This window comes from Ceratotherium simum, chromosome X (genome assembly GCF_057802395.1).
Source record: "Ceratotherium simum simum isolate JZ-2026a chromosome X, ASM5780239v1, whole genome shotgun sequence".
In the NCBI taxonomy this organism is placed as follows: Eukaryota; Metazoa; Chordata; class Mammalia; order Perissodactyla; family Rhinocerotidae; genus Ceratotherium; species Ceratotherium simum.
Window position 1 is genome coordinate 69,888,177 of NC_141940.1, and position 21,227 is coordinate 69,909,403.

General features: G+C 39.0%; 1 pseudogene; it reads left to right on the forward strand.

Moving 5' to 3' along the window:
• The first annotated feature begins 9,102 nt into the window (after positions 1-9,102).
• Positions 9,103-10,521, forward strand: LOC101400490 (protein CDV3 homolog; annotated as a pseudogene).
• The last annotated feature ends 10,706 nt before the right edge of the window (positions 10,522-21,227 follow it).

The following is a 21,227-nucleotide window of genomic DNA, read 5'->3' on the forward strand; positions in this document are numbered from 1 at the left end:
GTAGGGGACCATAACACCCTACTTACATCAATGGATAGATCATCCAGAAAGGCAACAAGGAAACAGTGGCATTAAGTGAAACACTGGACCAGATGGACTTAATAGATATATATAGAACATTCCACGCAAAAACAGCAGAATAAACATTCTTCTCAAGTGTAGATGGGACATTCTCAGAGATAGACCATATGTTGGGAAGCAAGGGGAGCCTCAACAAATTTAAGAAGATTGAAATGATAAGCATCTTTTCCAACCACAATGGTATCAAAATAGAAATCAATTACAAGAAAAAAGCTGGTAAAGCCACAAATATGTGGAGACTAAACAACATGCTACTGAACAACCATTGGATCAATGAAGAAATCAAAAATTACGTGGAGACAAATGAAACTGAAAATACAACATACCAACTCTTGTAGGATGCAGCAAAAGCAGTTCTAAGAGAGAAATTTATAGCAATACAGGCCAACCTCAACTAACAAGAAAAATCTCAAATAAGTAATCTTAAACTACACACAACAGAACTAGAAAAAGAAGAACAAACAAAGCCCAAAGTCAGCAGAAGGAGGTAAAAAATAAAAAGTAGAGCAGAAATAAATGAAGAAGAGACAAAAAAAATAGTAGAAAATATTAATGAAACTAAAAGCTGGTTCTTTAAGAAGATCAAAAACAAAAATTACAAACCCTTAGCCAGACTCACTAATAAATAAAGACAGAAGGTTCAAATAAATAAAATAAAAAATGAAAGAGGGGAAATTACAATGGATACCACAGAAACATAAAGGATTATAAGAGAATACTATGAAAAACTATATGCCAACAAATTGGATAACCTACAAGAAATGGATAAATTCTCAGACTCATACAACCTCCCAAAACTGAATCAAGAAGAAATAGAGACTCTGAATAGACCAATTACAAGTAAAGAAATTGAAGCAGTAATCAAAAACCTCCCCAAAAACAAAAGTCCAGGACGAGATGGCTTCTCTGGAGAATTCTATCAAACTTTCAAAGATTTGATACTTATCCTTCTAAAACTAAGCCAAAAAATTCAAGAAGACCAAACACTTCCTAACTCATTCTGAGGCCAACATTACCCTGATACAAAAACCAGACAAGGACAACACAAAGACAGAAAATTACAGGCCAATATTGCTGAGGAACATAGATGCAAAAATCCTCAACAAAATATTGGCAAACCAAATACAGGAATACATTAAAAGAATCACACAACATGATCAAGTGGGATTTATACCAGGGATGCAGAGATGGTTCAACATCTGCAAATCAATCAATGTGATACACCACATTAACAAAATGAGGAAGAAAAACCACATGACCATCTCAGTAGATTCAGAGAAAGCATTTGGCAATATCCAACATCCATTTATGATTAAAACTCTCAATTACATAGGTATAGAAGGAATGTACCTCAACACAATAAAGGCTATACATGAAAAACCCATAGCTAATATCATAATGGTGAAAATGTGAAAGCCAGCCCTCTGAAAAGTGGTACAAGACAAGGGTGACCACTCTCACCACTCTTATTCAACATACTACTGGAGGTTTTGGCCACAGCAATTAGGCAAGAAAAAGAAATAAAAGGTATCCAAATTGGCGAGGAAGAAGTGAAACTCTTGCTGTTTGTGGTCGATATGATTCTATATATAGAAATCCCTAAAAATCCGACAGAAAACTATTAGAAATAATTAACGACTACAGCAAAGTTGCAGAATACAAAAGCAGTTGACAGCAATCAGTTGCATCTCTAGACACTAACAATGAACTAGCCAACAGAGAAATCAAGAATACAATCCCATTTACAATTGCAACAAAAAGAATAAACTAACAGCCCAGTCAAAAAATGGGCAGAGGATATGAACAGACATTTTTCCAAAGAAGATATACAGATGGCCAACAGGCACATGAAAATATGTTCAACCTCACTAATTATTAGGGAAATGCAAATCAAAACTACAGGGAGATATCACCTTACACCTGTCTGAATGGCTATAATTACCAAGACAGAAAATAACAAATGATAGTGAGGACGTGGAGAAAAGGGAACCCTCATACACTGCTGGTGGGAACGCAAACTGGTGCAGCCACTATGGAAATCAGTATAGAGATTTCTCAAAAAATTAAAAATAGAAATATCATATGGTCCAGCTATCCCACTACTGGATATTTATCCAAAGTACTTGAAATCAACAACTCAAAGAGACTTATGCACCCCTATGTTTATTGCAGCATTAGTCACAATAGCCAAGATGTGGAAGCAACACAAGTGCCCATCGACTAACGAATGGATAAAGAAGATGTGGTATATATATACAATGGAACACTACTCAGCTATTAAAAAAGACAAAATCTTCCCATGTGCAACAACACGGACGGACCTTGAGGGTTATTATGTTAAGTGAAATAAGCCAGAGAGACAAACACTGTATGATTTCACTCATATGTGGAAGATAAAGAAACACATGGATAAAGACAACAGATTAGTGGTTACATGAGGGGAAGTTGGTGGGGAGGTGGGCAAAAGGGGAAAAGGGGCACATATATACAGTGATGGATAAAAATTAGACTATTTGTAATGAGCACAGTCTATACAGGAACTGATATATAATAATGTACACCTAAAATTACACAATGTTATAAACCAATATGACCTCAATAAAATAATTGAAAAAAATTAATAAAATAGTCAAACTCGTAGAAGTGGAGAATAGAATGGTGGTTTCCAGGGGATGGGAGGGGAGGAAAATGAGGAGTTGTTGTCTAATATGTATAAAATTACAGTTATACAAGATGAAAATTTCTAAATATCTGTTGTACAACTGCAGTTGACAATATGGTCTTGTGCTCGTAAAACCTTCTTAAGAAGGTATATCTCATGATAAATGTTCTTACCCCCCAAAAAGAAAGAGAACACAAGAAATCTTCTGGAGGTGATGGATATGTTTATTGCCTTTTTGTGGTAGATGATGTCACAGGTGTATGCATATTTCCAAACTCATCAAAACACATACATTAAATATGTGCAACTTTTTGTATATGAAGTATACCTCAATAATGTTTAAAAAATAATGTGCACATTATATATTGTTTGGCCTATAACACATAAAAATGTAATTTATTTTCATATAAAAGCACAAAAGAGATAAGTGGGAGCAAAACTGCATTAGGCTAAGAAAATTATGACAAATGGTAAAGTAATAATTAAAATGTACTATTGGGTTTGTAACAATAGATGTAATATATATAACAATAACGCCACAAAAAGGGAATAAAGGGAATAGAGCTATACAGGACTAACATTTGTATATATTAGTGGAATTAAGCTAGTATAAATCTGAGGTTCATTCTGATGAGTTAATATGCATATGGTAAGCCCTAGAGCAACCACTAAAAAAATAGTGAAATTATAGTTTAAAAAATCACTAACAAAGTTAAAGTGCTGTATTAGAAAATATTCACCCAATGCAAAAAAAAAAGTAGTAAAGGAGAAATAGAGGAGCAAAAAAGACATGAGACATGGAAAACAAAATGAAAGATGGCAGACATAAATCTAACCCTATCAATGATAACATTAAATGTGAATATATTAAACAATTCATTCAAAAGGCACAGATTGTCAGATAGAATAAACAATATAATTCAACTATATGTTGTCTACAAGAGACACCCTTTAGATTCAAAGATACAATTAGCTTGAGAGTAAAAAGATGGAAAAAGATATATCATGCAAAGGGCAGTAATAAGAAAGTATGAGTGGCTATGCTAATATCAGATAAAATATATTTTAAAATAAATTCTACTAGACATAAAGAAGATCATTTTATAATGATGAAAGGGTTAATCCATCAGGAAGATATAAAAATTATAAATATATCACCCAATAATAGAGCACCAAAATACAAGAAGCAAAAACTGACAGAAATGAAAAAGAAATAGAGAATTCAACAATAACAATTGAAGATTTCAATACCTCACTTTCGATAATATATAAAAACCTAGAGAGAAAATCAACAAGGGTATAAAAGACTTGTATAACATTATAAACCAACAAGACCTAACAGACATCTGTAGAACACTCCATCCAACAACAGAATATACATGCTTCTCAAGTGCACATGGAACATTCTCAAGGATAGACCATATGCTAGGCCATAAACCAAATCTTAATAAATTTAAAACAGCAGAAATATTACAATGTTCTCTAACCACAATGGAATGAAAAAAGAAATCAATAAAGGGAAAAATTTGGGAAACTCACAAATATGTGGAAATCAACACACTCCTAAACAACCAATGAATCAAAGAAGAGACCAAAAAGGAAATCAGAAAATATTTTGAGATGAGTGAAAATCAATACACAACATCCCAAAACATATATAATACAGCTAAAGTGGAATTTTATTGTGGCCAATGCCTATATTAAGAAAGAAGAGGGGCTGGCCCAGTGGCGTAGTGGTTATGTTTGTGCACTTCACTTTGGTGGCCTGGGGTTCACTGGTTCAGATCCTGGGTGTGGACCTATGCACCATTCATCAAGGCATGTGAGGCAGCGTCCTACATAGAGCATCTAGAAGGATATACAACTATGACATACAACTATCTGCTGGGGCTTTGTGGAGAAAAAAGGAAAAAAGGAGGAAGATTGGCAACAGATGTTAGCTCAGGGCCCATCTTCCTCAAAAAAAAAAAGAGAAAATAAAGGGAGTGATGTCAGCATCATGGTGCAGTGAGTTGTCCCCATTGTCTCTCCCCTCTAAGTTACAACCAGTACGAGATCCACTGACCAACAAATGATTCTCTGCACTGCACGCCAGAATGCCTGAGAGACCCATACATCTGTACATCTGAAGCTGGGTAGACTGGACCTCCTGGAGGCAGTGGAACCAGGGGAGAAGCAGCAGCAGCTCCCAAGACCAGAGGTTCCAAGATCTGTGGCCTTGCCTGTGAACAGAGGGCCCAGGAACTGAGATAACATGCATGAACAGAGACTACAGAAATCCAGGCAGTCCATGCTCCCAGAGGTACCAGGAATCACAGAAGGTCCATGACGAGGAGACTCCAGGAACTGTGAGATACCTGTGACCCAGACCCCTCTGCCTCTTCTAGTGGCAGAGCCTCCAACACTGGCCCTTCCAGCAGCAGTGACTGCATCCAAGATGTGGATACCGTTGGTAGTGGTGGCAGTGCCCGTGACTTGAGGTTTCAAAAAACACACCAGTGCCAGAAACCAGAAGCTATATGAGCAGCAATGGCACTTGTGGCTCAGCCCTTCCCTCTCCCCCAGCAGTGGTGGATGGTGACCAAGACCTGAGGCTTCAGGAAATGCAGCAGTGACAGCAACCCAGCACCCTCCCCCTCCTCCAACAGGGGTGACTTTGACAGTGGCCTTTCCACCAACAGGGGCTGCATACAAGATGCAGATACCCCCAGCAGCAGTGGCAGTGCCTATGATCTGAGGTTTCAAAAAGCACACTGGTGCCAGAGACTAGAGGTTGCAGGTTACAGCTCAGCCCCTACCCTCCCCACAGAAGGGGTGGATGGCACCCACGACCTGAGGCATCAAAAAACACAGCAGCACTCACAGCTTAGCCCTATCCCTCCCCCCAGCAGTATCAGGTGGCACTTGTGAGCTGAGGCTTCAGAAGTCATAGCAGTACCCATAACCCAGCTCCCAGTTGTGGCACCCCTAACACTGGCCCCACCAGCATTAGGGGCTCCATATAACACCCCAGGCCCCTGACAGTGGCAGTGGCACCCGTGAATCCAGTGCCCCTCTAGTGGTACAGCCAGCACCCCCAGATAATCCAGGAGCAGCAGGGCAGGTAGAGCACACTACAGCAGCACCTGAGACCACAGAGAGCCAGTGGGGGAACATGAGACTCAGGTGACCCCAGAAGCATCAGAGGTGCTCACAGCCTGGTGACACTGGTGTTGACACCCATGACTGCAGTGATATCATAAGTAGCAAGGCACCAGCAACCTCAGAGTCACAAGCAGCACAAAGAGGGCACTGATGATGCCTCTGGCAGAGGCAGTGGAGGCTGGAAACTGCAGGCTCACAAACAAAACCAGAAGCAGCTCAGAACCAAAGTAACCAAAGCCTTACCAAAATAAAAAAGGTATTTACTACCACAAATGTACCAAAAGACAAATAACTCATCAAGCACTATGAAGAACTATAGTAACATAGTATCAAAAAAAGAAAACGACAACTCTCCAGAAACCAAACTTGAAGTCATGGAAGATGCAATCTAACAGGGAATTCAAAATAGCTGTTGTGAAGAAACTCAATGAGGTACAAGAAACCCAGACAGTTCAATGAGCTCAGGAATAAAGTTAATGAACAGAAAGAGTACTTCACCAAAGAAATTGAAACTAAAAAAAAAAAAACAAATTCTGGAGGTGAAGAACACAATTAATGAGATGAAAAATAAAGTAGAAAGCATTGGAAATAGAGCGGATCATATGGAGGAGAGAATTAGTGAGTTTGAAGATGGAAATCTAGAAATGATTTATATGGAAGAAGAGAGAAAACTAACATTTAAAAAAATGAAGAAATTCTGCAAGAAATGTCCAACTCAATTAGGAAAAGCAATATAAGCATAATGGGTATTCCAGAAGGAGAAGAGAGAGAGAAAGGAGAAGAGAGCTTATTTAAAGAAATAATAGCTGAGAACTTCCCAAACCTTGGGAAGTTACTGGATATACAAGTAGGTGAAGCTAATAGAACACCTAATTAGCTCAATGCAAAAAGACTTTCTCCAAGGCACATGATATTAAAACTGTCAAAAGTCAGTGACAAAGAGAATGTTAAGGGTGGCCAGAGAGAAAAAAGTAAATAAATAAAAAATAACTTACCAAGGAACTTCCATTAGGCTATAAGCGGATTTCTCAGCAGAAACTGTCCAGACAAGGAGAGAGTGGAATGATGTATTCAAAATATTGAAAAACAAAAACTATCACCCAAGAATACTCTACCCAGTAAAGTTTTCCTTCAGATATGAAAGAGAAATAAAGGCTTTCCCAGACAAACAAAAGCTGAGGGAGTTCATCACCACTAGACCTGCCTTACAGGAAATGTTGAAAGGAGCCCTCCTACCTGAAACAAAAAGGTGAAGGTCTATAGAGCTTTGAGTAAGATGATAAATAGACAGAATCAGAAAATTGCAACTCTATATCAGAAAAAGTAAACAATTATAACATAAAGGATAAAAGGAAAGAAAGCATCAAATATAACTATAACCACTTCAATATGGTCACAAAGTCACAGTACAAAAAAGGATAATTTGTGACAACAAAAACATAGAAGGGGAAGAGGAAAAGGACAGAACTTGCATAGGCCAATGGAGAGAAGAGGCTGTCCACAGAAAAAGGACTATCTCATCTATGAATTCTTTTATACAAACCTCATGGTAACTCCAAAACAAAAATTCAGAGCAGAGTCACAAAACATAAATAAAGAGGAAACTGAGAAACACATCACAGAAAACCACCAAACTGAAATGGCAGACAGAAATACAAAGAAGAAAGAATGGTAATATAGAACAATCAGAAAACAAAAGATAAAATGTCAGTATTAAGCCCACATATATCAATAATCACTCTAAACGTAAATGGATTGAATTCACCAATCAAAAGATACAGAGTATGTGGATGAATTAAAAAGCAAGTCCCAACAATATGTTGCTTCCAGGAAACCCATCTCAGTTCTAAAGACAAACATAGCCTCAGAGTGAAGGGATGGAAGATGATACTCCTATGGCAACCAAAAGAAAGTAGAGGTAGCCATACCTATATCAGACAAAATAGACTTCAAGCCAAAAAAGATAACAAGAGACAAGATGGACACTATATAATGATAAAAGGGACACACCACCAAGAAGATATAACACTTAGCAATATATACACACCCAACATAGGAGCACCAAAGTATATAAAGCAACTATTAACAGACCTCAAGGGAGAAATTGACAGCAACACAGAATACTAGGGGATTTTAACACCCCACTTACATCAAGGGATAGATCATCCAGATAGAGAGTCAACAAGGAAACATTAGTATTAAATGAAATGCTAGAAAAAATGGAGTTAATAGATATATACTGAACATTCCATCGAAAAGCAGCAGAATACTCATTTTTCTCAAATGCACATGGCATATTCTCAAGGATAGACCATATGTTGGGAACCAAAATAAGCCTCAACAAATTTAAGAAGATTGAAATCATTTCAAGCATCTTTTCCAACCACAATGATATCAAACTATAAATCAACTACAAGAAAGCTGGAAAAGTCACAAATATGTGGAGACTAAAGAACATGCTACTGAACAACTATTGGATGAATGAAGAAATCAAAGGAGAAATCAAAAATACCTGGAGACAGGGCCGGCCCGGTGGCTTAGCGGTTGGGTGCACGCGCTCCGCTACTGGTGGCCCAGGTTCAGATCCCGGGCGCGCACCAACGCATCGCTTCTCTGGCCATCCTGCGGCTGCATCCCACATACAGCAACTAGAAGGATGTGCAACAATGACATACAACTATCTACTGGGGCTTTGGGGAGAAAAAAAGGAGGAGGATTGGCAATAGATGTTAGCTCAGAGCCGGTCTTCCCCAGCAAAAAAAGGAGAATTAGCACGGATGTTAGCTCAGGGCTGATCTTCCACACACACACACACACAAATACCTGGAGACAAATGAAACTGAAAATACAACATACCAAAACCTATGGGATGCAGCAAAAGTGGTCCTAAGAGGGAAGTATATGGCTATTCAGGCCTACCTCAAAAAACAAGAAAAATTCAAATAAACAATCTAATGTTACACCTAAAAGAACCAAAAAAAGAATAATAAATGAAGCCTAAAGTCAGAAGGAAGGAAATAATAAAAACCAGAGCAGAGATAAATGAAACAGAGACTAGAAAGACAATAAAAAGGATCAATGAAACTAAGAGGTGGGTCTTTGAAAAGATAAATAAAATTGAGCATCTTCCTCCTGCACGCACTGCCACTAACTGAGCCCTCCTGCCGGAGGCTCTGGCCCGCATGTTCCTTTTCCCTTCTGAGGAGGCTGCAGCCATGGCCAAGACGGAGGAGTGGAGCCTGGACAACTTCTTCGTGAAGAGGGACAAGAGGAAGAAGAAGGAGTGGAGCAGCTAGGTGACACGGCAGGAACAGCAGAGCTGCAGGCTCGGCGGGCAGCGGGGTGGATACGGGGGCCTGGCCGGGTGACAGCCAGACCACAGGTGCAGGGGCCCTGGGTTCTGTGGCTGCCCCCAAGGCCATGACAAAGGATGAAGATGAGTGGAAAGAATTTGGGCAAAAAGATGTTGATTACAATGGCCTCAGAGTTCAGGAAATGCAAATAAGTGAAAAGCAAGAAGAGAATAATGGAAAGAGAGAAGATCCAGGTGACAACTGGGAAGAAGGTGGAGGTGGAGGTGGTAGTGGAAAATTCTTCAAGTCCCTGGAATAAAACAGCTCCAGTGCAAGCACCTCCTGCTCCAGTAATTGTTACAGAAAGCCCTGAACTGGCAATGACTAGTGGTGTCTACAAGCCTCCTGGGGCCAGATTAACCACAACAAGGAAAACACCACAAGGACCACCATAAATATACAGCAATACACAGTTCCCATCCCTGCAGTCCACTGCCAAGCATGTAGAGAGCAGGAACAGCTACTTAAAAATGAATGCTACCTGGAGTTAAATAACCACATATGGCACATCCACATCTTATTTAGGTACATGAATTTTTAAAAGTAAATAAAATGGGAAAAAATGTAAATGACATCAGATGGAAATATCATTTTTGGGGGTGGCTTTTAAAGTAAATCCCAGCCTTTTTGCTTCTTTGAGAGCACAGCTGGCTTGAATTTAAATCTCCACTTGGACTTGCTCCTTTGCTCTATTCTACAAAATGAGTCAGTGATTCACCAAACTTGTCTTTCTCTATCTGATCCACTCCCATAAAGTAGAAGTGAGGATAAATCATTGAATAATGAATAGGACTTTACTTGAATGAGGCAATGGTTGCCCTTACTTATGCATAAAGAGAGATGTATTGTCTATTATTTGCAAAAGGTAAAAGGAATCACCATATCATTAGATGGCTTTCTAACTTTCCCGTTGTCTTCAAGTTGGTCCCAAAATAGGTTTGCAATTCATAGTAATCAGATTTGCTCCCCCCTCAGAAAATAGAACATGGAGCTTCAGTACAGGATGCTGTTTTCTGTTCAATTGAAGCCTTAAAAATGGTCTAATAAGGATTTTATATACCAATTTTCTCCTTCTGTCCCTCCCTCAAGATTCTCCTAAGGGGTGGCTTTTTTTTTAATTCAAGGAAGAATATTTTCAAAACAACCTAGTGAAGAAGAAATATTTACTAATTACATTTCCTTTCCCTGAGGGATAAAGAAGTGGTGAAGAGACTGGAAGTAGTCAGACACAGAACTAGAGGTAGGGATGAGGTTCAAAAAAGCCAGGCCCTTAAACTGTAGCTAAGTTAAGGAATGGTCTTTGCTAACCCTTCTAAGATAACTAGACCACAGCTAACCACCAAGAACAGCTATCCATTATCTGATCACTGCTGGATCTACACCTGATGCAGACCATTCGGTATAAGTGACTGGCCCTATTGCACTATGGAAGTTTACTACTCTTTTTTTGTGTGTGTGAGGAAGATCAGCCCTGAGCTAACATCCGTGCTAATCCTCCTCTTTTTGCTGAGGAACACCGGCTCTGAGCTAACATCTATTGCCAATCCTCCTCCTTTTGTTTCCCCCAAAGCCCCAGTAGATAGTTGTATGTCAAGGCTGTACATCCTTCTAGTTACTGTACGTGGGACGAGGCCTCAGCACGGCTGGACAAGCGGTGCGTTGGTGCGAGCCCGGGATCCGAACCCGGGCCGCCAGTAGCGGAGCGCGTGCACTTAACCGCTAAGCCACGGGGCCGGCCCACTACTCTTTATGTATATTGGATTTAGGAGGATTTTCATTGTTATATAAATGTGTGAACGAGATTCAGCAGTGTTCTTTCATAATTACTCTGCAAATACAAAACAAAAACAAAAACTGCAGTCAGTGGTCATTTCAAAATCTTTTTATGTTCAGATACTCAGCCTTCATAAGGGTTGGCTATCTCAGATTTGCTGCACTCATTGTGGACTTTGTGTGGATCACAACTTCTGGATGAGAAGCTTACAGCTATTAAATGTTGATGTGAAACTTGAAACCAGCTCTACTGGATTCCTATCAGAAATCGTGAAGAAAGTCAGCCATCCGGGTTGTGATCTGCTGTAAAAGAGAAAGATTTAAGTGACCTTAATTAACCTGTCCTGTGCCCCACCCTTCAGGAATATTCTACCGTGGGCTGTGGCTGTATTAGACTTCCAGAGCATGCCACTCTCAAAAGAACTGGTGTGTTCAGATAATCTGTGTAAGGCTGTGATTTATAAGTTAAAATTTGAGTTGTATTCTGATGTAACCACAAATTAAATGCAACCAAACTTGGGTCCACCAAGTGGGAAAGGGAGTGGGGGAGGGAATAATCTTGTTTCTTTTAGTAATTTTTTGTTTTGGTAGTGCTTTTTCTGTGTTCCACATTAAGGCCTTTTTTTGCTTTGACTTGGAATAAGTCCTTTGACAGAGCACATTGCTTGGTTAACTAAGTAATCTGAAATATGCATTAGAATTGCGAAATGTCTCGTGAATTTGCCAATTCCAAGAGTGGAACCAAATAGCCTTTGATATAAAGGGCAGTGGATGCAGGGGGCTCTACTTCAGGTGCTGTTAAAGCCTCTTCTAATCAGGTCTAAATTAGAGGGTGAACTGCAGTGGAACGAGTGTGGTTTCTGCTCAGACCAAGGGATTCACTGACCCATCCTTATAAATTCAAAGCAATGTGAGCAGAACCTTAATCTAAAACCGATTTAAGTGTCATAGATCTTGCCTGATCTTTCACAAGAATTCCAGATATACTTGTGCCCAAATTTTTAAGGTATTGGACATTCTGTAGATGCAGTGGTTGTCCCAGCTTAGCTCTATCATCAACCTTCTGGTGTGTCTTTACGTTATTCATTTGGAGAGTCAGAGGCAAAAGACAGGTGATGTAGCACTTCTGTTTGTAATAATTAAAGTTTGAACTATCCAGTAATTTTTAGTCCTTAAAAGGGACTGCAGGAAGCTACCCAGGATTACTGAAAAGTCTTTCCATCTAATGAGATAGTTTGGTAATTTCCTAGTTTTGTATCTTTGGTTCAATAGAAATATCTCAAAGTGCTGTGTGACCAGTTGATGCAGAGTCTGTGTTTCTCTATAATAAATCCCTTTGCCAAATGCTGGAGTTGTAGACTTGCTACTGGTGAGGGCGAAGTGAATGGGTGGGTAAAACTATTCTGACATGGTAGCATTTTCCTGTAGGAGTTCAGTCTTGATGAAAGTGTCCATGTGGAAATCAGACTCCTTGGAGGGTCACAGTATTTCCTGATGGGACTTGCCAGCCATAGCTGGGCAATAATGCTGGCATTATCTGAGGTAACAAGAGGACGGATGCCTTCTGAGGTATCTGAGTGAGTAGCTGAACCAGCCAAAGAGAGAGTGGATGATTAAGTGAGAAACAAGGGATTCTTGGTTCAACTGAAGATTTCATTTGGGAACCAAAAATCTTAACAAATAATCTCTTAGACATTGAGCCACGTATTTCCCCAGAAAAGTATGCATATTTTCTAGCAAAATTTTGTTGGGGAGTCTGTTATTGAAGAATGAACAGAGATGAATATGTGAAACTGTTATTTAACAGTATATTTTACTAGAAATCTGCAGACCTTCAGGAGATTTAAAATTCTAACTCTTGTTATAACTTTTTAAAAGATTGTGAAATTAACAAAATGCACATGAATCAAGTTTTAAAATACTGTATGATGGGTGGATGAGGCTGTCCATTGTATCATTTCTTTCTTTGAATTCTCAGGCATGGTTTGTCAATGCAAGAACTCTGTAACATTAACAAATTCAATAAAAAGTAAATATATGGAAAACAAACAAACAAAATTGACAAAGTCTTAGCTAGACTCACTAAGAAAAAAGGAGAGACTGCTCAAATTAATAAAATCAGAAATGAAAGAGGAGAAATTACAATGGACACCACAGAAATACAAAGGATTTTAAGAGAATACTGTTAAAAACTATACGCCAACAAATTGGATAACCTAAAAGAAACGGATGAATTCTTGGAATCATACAATCTCCCAAAACTGAATCAAGAAGAAATAAAGAATCTGAATAGAACAATCACAAGTAAAGAGATTGAAACATTAATCAAAAACCTCCCAAAAAGCAAGAGTCCAGGACCAGACAGATTCTCTGATGAATTCTACCAAATATTCAAGGAAGATTTAATACCTATCCTTCTCAAACTATTGCAAAAAATTGAAGAAGACAGGGAGCCTCCCAACTCATATTATGAGGGCAAAATTACCCTGATACGAAAACCAAACAAGAACATCACAAAAAAGGAAAATTACAGGCCAACATCACTGATGAACATAGATGCAAAAATCCTCAGCAAAATATTAGCAAATAGAATACAACAGGATCTCGAGTCAAGATGGTGGTGTAAGCAGACTCTGAACTCACCTCCTCCCATGGACACAGCCAATTTACAACTATTCGTGGAAAAATTACCCCTAAGACAGAACTGAAAACTGGATAAGAGGAACTCCTGCAACAATGGACAATCCTAACTGAGGTAGAAGAGGCAGAGACACCCTTCTGGAGAGGAAAAACGCCACCTCCACAAGCCGCCAGCTTCACGGCCGCCGAGAGCAGCGCACAGGTACGCAGCCCTCCCTGGAGGCGCAGGGCCCTGAGCCGGGGAGCACCCCCGCTGTGGGCACTTTGTGGACCCAGCACAATCGAGACGGGTGGCATAATATCTGACTTTGCCTGCTACTAAAACATTGGGGAGTACCCCCAGAAAACCTGGTTCACAAAGAAACTAAAACCAGCTCTTAAAGGGCCCGCACACAAACTCACCCATTCCAGAAAGCATCCAAAAATCACCAGAAAGAAAGGTGCACAATGCTGTGGTGAAAAGAGACTCACCTAATAGGCCCTGAGTGCATCTCGGCGAGGGGTGAGACCTCTCCAGGGACTGGGACATTGGCGGCGGCCATTGTTGTGTCCTGGTGTGGGCGTGCTGACACAGACACCATTGGAGTTCTCCCTGAGGCCTGCTAGCCCAGGGTCTGCCCCACCCGCTAGAGCACCAATTTAATCCAGCTCAGCCAGGGCAGGAAGCCCACCCTAGAGACTGGCCCCACCCAACAACAAGCCCTCAGGCAACTTGTGGGCCTGCATAGATTGGTGACTGGATTCCCTGCAGCCTGGCAACTAAGCTGAATTTAGCGGGGCAGGGTGTGCACAAGGAGGGGGTGGAGAATGTGGGGCAGTAGCAGAGTGTGTGGGGCTCCCGCGGTGGAGAGACTGGGTCCGCTTGGGGAGGTTGGAGCACGCACATGGAGCAGGACTGTGTTGACTGTGTGTGTGGACCTGTGGGTGGCAGGGCTTGTCAGCTGCAGAAAACTTGTGCATCTCAAAAACCAACACAGGGGGTTCACACCACCTTCCAAAGCCTGAAACAATTGGGAGCTCTCAAGCCTGAGGCCAGCCCCACCCAGCTGAAATCCTCAGAGAGCTGACAAGAGACCTAATAGGCTATATGCTTACAGCAATTGTAAGGCCCTGAGCCTAACAACCTGCCACGCTGGTGGCCCACTCACTTAAAAGAAATACTGCAACACAAATGTGGTATTAGAACTTGCAGCCAACTGTGCTGGGGCTCACCACACCTGATAAAGAGACGAAAGGACCCACAACAACTACAAGCAGCTGAGCATTACGACAGCTGGCCAGGAGCATAACTCGGCCTCCCTGGGTGCCTACAGGGAGAACAAACAGGCCACAACAGAAGGACACACGTAACCCACATAAGGGTCACCACTGGAATATTGAGAACTGAGGGAAGCACCCTGGAAGCCTCCTAAGGCATCACTTGTATAAGGTCACCTATCCAAGAGCAGGAGCCGTAGTTGACCTAGCTAACACATAGACACAAGCACAGGGAAAGAGGAAAAATGAGGAGGCAAAAGAATATTCCAAGTAAGGGAACAGGACAAAACCCCAGAAAAGGAACTAAGTGAAACAGAAATGAGCAACCTACCTGACAGAGAGTTCAAACTAAGAGTGTTAAGGATGCTTACTGATCTGGGGAGAAGAATAGATGAACTCAGTGAGAATGTCAACAAAGCAATGGAAGATATAAAAGAGAACCAATCAGAAATGAAGAATACAATACTGGAAATGAAAAATTCATTAGTGGGACTCAAAAGCAGAGTAGAGGATACAGAAGAATGGATCTGTGACCTGGACGAAAGACTAGAAGAAATTACCCAAGCTGAACAGGTAAAAGAGAAAAGAATTAAAAAGAGTGAGGACACTCTAAGGGACCTCAGGGACAATATCAAGTGCAGTAACATCCGTGTTATAGGTGTCCCGGAAGGAGTAGAGCGAGACAAGGGGGCAGAGAATCTATTTCAAGAAATAATAGATGAAAACTTCCCTAACCTAAGGAAGGAAACAGACATCCAGGTACAGGAAGCACAGAGAGCCCCAAACAAGATAAACCCAAAGAGGCACACACCAAGACACATCATAATCAAAATGTCCAAAATTAAAGATAAAGAGAAAATCCTAAAAGCCACAAGAGAATGTCAAGTTACATACAAAGGAAACCCCATGAGGCTATCAGCTGACTTCTCAGCAGAAACCTTACAGGCTAGAAGAGAATGGCACGATATATTTAAAGTGCTAAAAGGAAAAAACTTACAGCCAAGAATACTCTACCCAGCAAGGTTATCATTCAAAATGGAAGGAGAGATGAAAATTTCCCAGACAAGCAAAAATTAAAGGAGTTTGTCACCAAAAACCAGTGCTACAAGAAATGTTAAAGGGACTGATTTCAGGGGAAAAGAGAAGACCACAAATAGGAAAAATTATCTATTTCCATGATAAGAACGTAATGGATACAAATGCACAAAAAAGAGGTTAGATATGATATCAAAAACATAAAAGGAGGGAGGAGGGGAGTTAAAGAGTACAGCTTTCAGACAGAGGTCAAACTAAAGTGACCATCAATTCTATATAGAAGAAGAAAGGAAGAGAGAAGAACTACTAAAACACTGACAAAAAAAAAGTTATAAAATGACAGTAAGTACATACTTCTCAATAGCTACTTTAAACGTCAATGGACTAAATGCTCCAATTAAAAGGCATAGGGTGGGTGACTGGATAAAAAAACAAGACCTATATATATGCTGCATACAAGAGACACACTTCAGACCTAAAGATACTCACAAACTGAAAGTGAAGGGGTGGAAAAAGATACTCCATGCAAATGGCAATGAAAAGAAAGCTGGGGTAGCAGTACTCATATCAGACAAAATAGGCTTTAAAACAAAAACTTTAAAAAGAGACAAAGAAGGGCATTACATAATGACAAGGGAACAATCCAACAAGAGGATATAACACTTGTAAATATCTACGCACCCAATGTAGGTGCACCTAAATATATAAAGCAATTATTAACAGACATAAAAAGAGAAATAGACAGTAACACAATAATAGTAGGGGACTTTAACACTCCACTTACACCAACGGATAGATCATCCAAACAGAAGATCAATAAGGAAACATTGGCCTTAAATGACGCACTAGAACAGATGGACCTACTAGATATATACAGATCATTGCATCCAAAAACTGAAGAATACACGTTCTTTTCAAATGCACATGGAACATTCTCCAGGATTGATCACATATTAGGCCACAAAATAAGTCTCCATAAATTTAAGAAGACTGAAATAATACCAAGCATCTTTTCTGACCACAAAGGTATGAAACTAGGAATCAACTATAGGAAGAAAATCAGAAAAGCCACAAATACGTGGAGATTAAACAAAATGCTACTGAACAACGACTTGGTCAACGAAGAAATCAAAGAAGAAATCAAAAAATACCTGGAGACAAATAAAAATGAAAATACGACATGCCAGAATTTATGGGATACAGCAAAAGCAGTTCTAAGAGGGAAGTTTATAGAGATACAGGCCTATCTCAACAAACAAGAAAAATCTCAATAAACAATCTAACAATTCACTTAAAGGAACTGGAAAAAGAAGAACAAACAAATCCCAAAATCAGTAGAAGAAGGGAAATAATAAAAATCAGAGCAGAAATAAATGAAATAGAGACCAAAAAAACAATAGAAAAAATTAATAAAACCAAGAGCTGGTTCTTTGAAAAGATCAACAAAATTGACAAACCTTTAGCTAGACTCACCAAGAAAAAGAGAGAAGGCACAAATAAGTAAAATCAGAAATGAAAGAGGAGAGGTTACAACAGACACCTCAGAAATACAAAAGATTATAAGACAATACTATGAAAAGCTATATGCCAACCAATTCGACAATCTGGAAGAAATGGATAAATTCTTAGAATCATACAACCTTCCAAAACTGGATCAAGAAGAAGTAGAGAATTTGAATAGACCAATCACCAGTAAGGAGATCGAAACAGTAATCCTACCCAAAATACCTACCCAAAAAACCTACCCAAAAATAAAAGTCCAGGACCAGACGGATTCCCTGGTTAATTCTACCAAACATTCAAAGAAGACTTAATACCTATCCTTCTCAAACTCTTCCAAAAAATTGAGGAGGGGGGGAAGCTCCCTAACTCATTCTATGAAGCTGACATTACCCTGATACCAAAACCAGACAAGGACTATGCAAAAAAAGAAAATTAGAGGCCAATATCACTGATGAACATCGATGCAAAAATCTTCTACATAATACTAGCCAATCGCATACAACAATAAGTTAAAAAGATTATACACCATGATCAAGTGGGATTTATTCCAGGTATGCAGGGATGGTTTAACATTCGCAAATCAATCAACGTAATACACCACATTAATAAAATGAAGAATAAAAATCACATGATCATCTCAATAGATGCAGAGAAAGCATTTGACAAGATACAGCATCCATTTATGATAAAAACTCTGAATAAAATGGGTATAGAACGAAAGTACCTCAACATAATAAAGACCATATATGACAAACCCACAGGTAATAACATCCTCAATGGTAAAAAACTGAAAGCTATCCTTCTAAGAACAGGAACCAGACAAGGATGCCCACTGTCACCACTCCTATTTAACATAGTACTGGAAGTCCTAGTCAGAGCAATCAGGCAAGAGAAAGAAATAAAAGGGATCCAAATTGGAAAGGAAGAAGTGAAACTGTCACTATTTGCAGATGACATGATTTTATATATAGAAAACCCTAAGGAATCCACCAGAAAACTTTTAGAAGTAATAAACAAATATGGTAAAGTTGCAGGATACAAAATCAACATACAAAAATCAGTTGCATTTCTGTACACTAACCACGAAGTAGCAGAAAGAGAAATTAAGAATACCATCCCATTTACAATTGCAACAAAAAGAATAAAATACCTAAGAATAAAATTAATCAAAGAGGTGAAAGATCTGTACACCAAAAACTATAAAACATTTCTTAAAGAAATTGAAGAAGACACAAAGAAATGGAAGGATATTCCGTGCTCTTGGATTGGAAGAATTAACATAGTTAAGATGTCCATATTTCCTAAAGCAATCTATAGATTCAATGCAATCCGTATCAAATTTCCAACAACATTTTTCACAGAAATAGAGCAAAGAATCCTAAAATATATATGGAACAACAAAAGACCACGAATAGCTAAAAGAATCCTGAGAAAAAAGAACAAAGCTGGAGGTATCACACTCCCTGATTTCAAAATATACTACAAAGCTATAGTAACCAAAACAACATGGTACTGTCACAAAAACAGACACACCGATAAATGGAATAGAATCGAAAGCCCAGAAATAAACCCACACATCTATGGACAGCTAATCTTTGACAAAGGAGCCAAGAACATACAGTGGGGAAAAGAAAGTCTCTTCAACAAGTGGTGTTGGGAAAACTGGATAGCCACATGCAAAAAAATGAAAGTAGACCCTTACCTTACACCATACACAAAAATTAACTCCAAATGGATTAAAGACTTGAATGTAAGACCACAAACTGTGAAACTTCTAGAAGAAAACATAGGCAATACGCTCTTCGACATCGGTCTTAGCAACATCTTTTGAAACACCATGTCTGACCGGGCAAGAGAAACAATAGAAAAAATAAACAAATGGGACTACATCAAACTAAAAAGCTTCTGCACATCAAAGGAAACCATCAACAAAACGAAAAGACAACCTAACAATTGGGAGAAGATATTTGCAAACCATACATCTGATAAGGGCTTAATCTCCAAAATATATAAAGAACTCATGCATCTCAACAACAAAACTACTAACCCAATTAAAAAATGGGCAAACCCTGAACAGACATTTCTCCAAAGAAGATATACAGATAGCCAACAGACACATGAAAAGATGTTCAAAATCACTAACTATCAGGGAAATGCAAATCAAAACTACAATGAGATGTCACCTCACGCCCGTCAGAATGGCTATAATTAACAAGACAGGAAACAACGTGTGTTGGAGAGAAGGGAACTCTCATACACTGCTGGTGGGAGTGCAAACTGGTGCAGCCACTATGGAAAACAGTATGGAGATTCCTCAAAAAATCAAGGACAGAACTATCATATGATCCAGCTATTCCACTGTTGGGTATTTATCCAAAGAACTTGAAAACACCAATTTGTAAAGGTACATGCACCCCTGTGTTCATTGCTGCATTATTCACAATAGCCAAGACTTGGAAGCAACCTAAGTGCCCATCAAGGGATGAATGGATAAAGAAGATGTGGTATATAAACACAATGGAATACTACTCAGCCGTAAGAAACGATGAAATCCAGCCATTTGTGACAACATGGATGGACATTGAGGGTATAATGCAAAGTGAAATAAGTCAGAGGGATAAGGTCAAATACCGTATGATTTCCTTCATTAAGTAGTAGATAATAACAACAATAAACAAACACATAGGGACAGAGATTGGACTGGTGGTTACCAGAGGGGAACGGGGGAGGCAGGAGGGTGAAAGGGATAATTCGGTACATGTGTGTGGTGATGGGTTGTAATTAGTATTTTGGTGGTGAACATGATGTAATCTATGCAGAAATAGAAGTATAATGATGTACACCTGAAATTTTTACAATGTTATAAACCAATGTTACTGCAATAAACAAAAAATTAAAAATAAATAGAATACAATAATACATTAAAAGGATCATACATCACAATTAAGTGGGATTTATTCCTGGGATGCAGGGATGGTTCAACATCAGCAAATCAGTCAACACCATGTTAACAAAATGAAGAATAAAAATCACATGATCCTCTCAATAGATGCATAGAAGGCCTTTGACAAGATTCAACATCTGTTTATGATAAAAACTCTGAATAAAATGGGTATAGAAGGAAAGTACCTCAACATAATAAAGGCCATATACAACAAACCCATAGCCAACGTCAGACTCAATGGTGAGAGACTGAAAGCTGTTCCTGTAAGAACAGGAACAAGACAAGGATGCCCATTCTCACCACTCTTATTCAACATAGTATTAGAAGATCTAGCCAAAGCAAGTAGGCATGAAAAAGAAATAAAAGGGATCCAAATTGTAAAGCAAGAAATAAAACTGTCACTATTTGAAGATGGCATGATTCTATATATAGAAAACCCTAAATAATCCACCAAAAATTATTAGGAAAAATTAATGAATACCATAATGTTGCAGTGTACAAAATCAGTTGCATTTCTATTATACTAACAATGAACTAGCAGAAAGAGAAATCAAGAATACAATCCCATTTACAATCACAACACAAAGAATAAAATACCTAGGAATATGTTTAACCAAGGATGTGCAAGACCTATATACTGAAAACTATAAGAAATTATTGAGAGAAATTGAAGAAGACATAAAGAAATGGAAAGATATTCCATGCTCATGGATTGGAAGAATTAACGTAGTTAAAATGTCCATATTACCTAATGCAATCTACAGATTCAGTGCGATCCACATCAGAATCCAATGATATTGTTCAAAGAAATGGAACAAATAATCCTAAAATTCCT